Source organism: Micromys minutus, assembly GCF_963924665.1.
Source record: "Micromys minutus genome assembly, chromosome: 6".
Lineage (NCBI taxonomy): Eukaryota > Metazoa > Chordata > Mammalia > Rodentia > Muridae > Micromys > Micromys minutus.
The window spans coordinates 4,804,404-4,808,082 of NC_137975.1; the positions used below are offsets into that span (position 1 = coordinate 4,804,404).

At 40.7% G+C, this 3,679-nt stretch overlaps 1 pseudogene across 1 annotated transcript; it reads left to right on the forward strand.

Moving 5' to 3' along the window:
• Positions 1–614: 614 nt before the first annotated feature.
• Positions 615–1,976, forward strand: LOC308421427 (elongation factor 1-alpha 1-like; annotated as a pseudogene). Its single transcript has one exon. The product of its transcript is annotated as an elongation factor 1-alpha 1-like (transcript).
• The last annotated feature ends 1,703 nt before the right edge of the window (positions 1,977–3,679 follow it).

A 3,679-nucleotide genomic window follows, 5' to 3' on the forward strand; every position in this document is an offset into this window, starting at 1 on the left:
CCAAAAATTGCCCTAAGGCTATATTATTAGCTCTTGGATTATTAATGATGTAAGGTTCAGGTGTACCACACTCTGAGAGGGTGCTATACACTTATTTTCTTTCCTAAGAAGGACTGAGGCTTTCACTATTTGGCCTTTGTTATTCTTGAGCTTCATATGACCTGTGAGTTGTTTCTGGGGATATTGAGAGCTTTCTGGAGCTAGTGTCCAATTATCAGTGACTGCCTATTATGTCTGCTTTTTTGTGGGTTTTGAAGCATCCTGTCTACTCTCTCCCTACTTATTCAATGTAGTACTGGAAGTACTAGCCAGAACAGTCATACAGCAAAAAGCGGTCAAAGGGATAAAAATTGGAAAGGAAGAAGTCAAAATATCACAATTTACAGATGATATCATAGTATACATAAATGATCCCAATAATTCCTCCAGAGAACTTTTACAGCTGGTAAACAAGTTCAGCAAAGTGGCTGGATATAAAATTAACTCAAACAAATCAGTAACCTTCCTCTACTCAAAGGATGAATAGGCTGAGAAAAAAAAAATAGAGCATTATCGCAATGGGTTTGCCATCAGAACTCAAGTGTTGTGAAAGCCACCACTAATTCAAAGCAAAAATGGGAAAGAAAAAGACTGACATCAACATCGTCATAATTGGACACGTAGATTCCGGCAAGTCCAGCACAACTGCCCACCTGATCTACAAATGTGGTGGAATCGACAAACGAACCATCGAAAAGTTTGTGAAGGAGGCCACTGAGATGGGAAAAGGTTCCTTCAAGTATGCCTGTGCCTTGGACAAACTGAAAGCTGAGTGTGAGCGTGGTATCACTATTGACTTCTCCCTGTGGAAATTTGGGACCGGCAAATACTACGCAACTATCATTGATGCCCCAGGGCACAGAAACTTCATTAAAAACATGATTACTGGCACATCTCAGGCTGACTGTGCTGTCCTGATTGTTACTGCTTGTGTTGGTGAATTTGAAGCTGGTATCTCCAAGAATGGGCAGACCCGTGAGCATGCTCTTCTGGCTTTCACCCTGGGTGTGAAACAGCTAATTGTTTGTGTCAACAAAATGGGTTCCACCGAGTCACCATACAGTCAGAAGAGATACGAGGAAATCGTTAAGGAAGTCAGCACCTACACTAAGAAATTTGGCTACAACCCTGACACAGTAACATTTGTGCCAATTTCTGGTTGGAATGGTGACAACATGCTGGAGCCAAGAGTTACTATGCCATGGTTCAAGGGATGGAAAGTCACCCACAAAGATGGCAGTGCCATCGGCACCACACTGCTGGAAGCTTTGGACTGTATCCTTCCACCAACTCTTCCAACTGACAAACCTCTGCGACTGCCCCTCCAGGATGTCTACAAAATTGGGGGTACTGGGACTGTCCCCGTGGAAACTGGTGTTCTCAAACCTGGCACAGTGCTTACCTTTGCTCCAGTCAATGTAACAACTGAAGTCATGTCTGTTGAAATGCACCATGAAGGTTTTAGTGAAGCTCTTCCTGGGGACAATGTGGGCTTCAATGTAAAGAACGTGTCCATCAAAGATGTTAGGCTTGACAATGTTGCTGGTGACAGCAAAAATGACCCACCAATGGGAGCAGCTGACTAAACTGCTCAGGTGATTGTCCTGACACATCCAGGCCAAGTGAGTGCTGGCTGTGCTCCTGTTCTGGATTGTCACACAGCTCACATAGCAGGCAAGTTTGCTGAGCTTAAAGAAAAGATTGATCATCGTTCTGGTAAGAAGCTGGAAGATGGCCCCAAATCCTTGAAGTCTGGTGATGCTGCCATTGTTGATATGGTCCCTGGCAAGCATGTACGTGTCGAGAGCTTCTATGACTATCCTCTGCTTGGTCATTTTGCTGTTCATGACATGAGGCAGATAGTTGCTGTGGGTGGACAAGAAGGCTGCTGGAGCTGACAAAGTCACCAAGTCTGCCCAGAAAGCTCAGAAGGCTAAATCAATATTATCCCTAACTCCTGAAACACCAGTCGTAATCAGTGGTGGAAGAACAGTCTCAGAACTGTGTGTCTCAATTGGCCATTTAAGTTTAATAGTAAAATACTGGTTAATGATAACAATGCATTGTAAAACCTTCAGAAGGAAAAAATGTTTTGTGGGCCATTTTTTTTGTGTGTGGCAGTTTTAAGTTATTAGTTTTCAAAATCAATACTTTTTAATGGAAACAACTTGACCAAAAATCTTTCACAGAATTTTGAGACCCATTAAAACAATTTTAATGAGAAAAATTGAGAATAAATACCTTTCACAATATTCACAAAGAATATAAATTACCTTGGGGTGACCCTATCTAAGCAAATGAAAAATCTATATGAGAAGAACATTAAGTCTATGAAGAAGAAAATTGAAGCAGACCTCAGAAGGTTGAAAGGTCTCCCATGCTCATGTATTAGAAGGATCAACATAGTAAAAATGGCCATCTTGCTTAAAGCATTCTACAAATTCAATGCAATCCCCATCAAAATTCCAACTCAGTTCTTCATAGAGTTAGAAAGAGCAATTTGCAAGTTCATCTGTAATAATAAAAAAAATCCCAGGATAGCAACAACTATTGTCAACAACAAGAAAACTTCTAGGGAAATCACCATCCCTGACCTCAAGCTGTGTTACAGATCAATTGTGATAAAAGCTTCATGGTATTGATACAGAAACAGGCAAGTAGGTCAGTGGAAAAGATCTGAAGACCCAAAAGTTAACCCACACACTTACAGTTTTTTGTTTTTTGACAAAGGAGCTAAAAACATTTGAGCTAAAAACAAAGGAGCTAAAAAAATGGAGAAAGGACAGCCTCTTCAACAAATGCTGCTGGTTCAACTTGCAGTCAGCATGCAGATGAATACAAATTGATCCTTTCTTATCTCCTTGTATAATGCTCAAGTACAGGGGTACCAAAGACCTCCACATAAAACCAGGGACACTGAAACTAATAGAACAGAAAGTAGAGAAGAGCTTACAACACATAGGCACAGGGGAAATTTTCATGAACAGAACACCAATGGCACATGCTCTAAAATCAAGAATTGACAAATGAAACCTCATGATATTGAAAAACTTCTATATTGAATTCCAAAAGTTGTCCACAGTTTTTTTGTATTTATTTAAGAGATTTGTGTTTCCTCTTTAAGGGTTTACCTGTGTTCTTATTTCTTAAATAAGTTATGTTTGTCCTTCTTAAATTAATCTATCATAGTCATGAGATAAAATTTTCAGATCTGAAACTTGCTTTTCAGGTGTGTTAGGTTATCCAGGGCTTGGTGTGGTAGAAGAATTAGGTTCTGATGTTGTCAAGGACCATATCTGTCTATTGCTTATTTTCTTGAGCTTGCCTCTAGCCATCGGGTTCTCTCTAGGACTAACTGCTCTCATTGTCTCTTACTGGAACCTATCCCTCCTGTGATCCTGTTTGTGTCAGAACTTCTCAGCTTCTAGCTGTCTGTGATCTTTCGATTCTTAGATCCTATGATACTGAGATCCTGGGTGCCTTAGATCTCCTGGGTGTAAAGTTGCCTCTGAGATCCTGAAATCTGGGTGTGTTCCAGCTCCTGAGATCCTGATTCTTGTGGGAGTCTCAGTTACAGAAGGTGTTGAGACAGATGTTTTGGCCTCAAGACTGATCTTGTGTGTATCAGATCTCCTGGGAT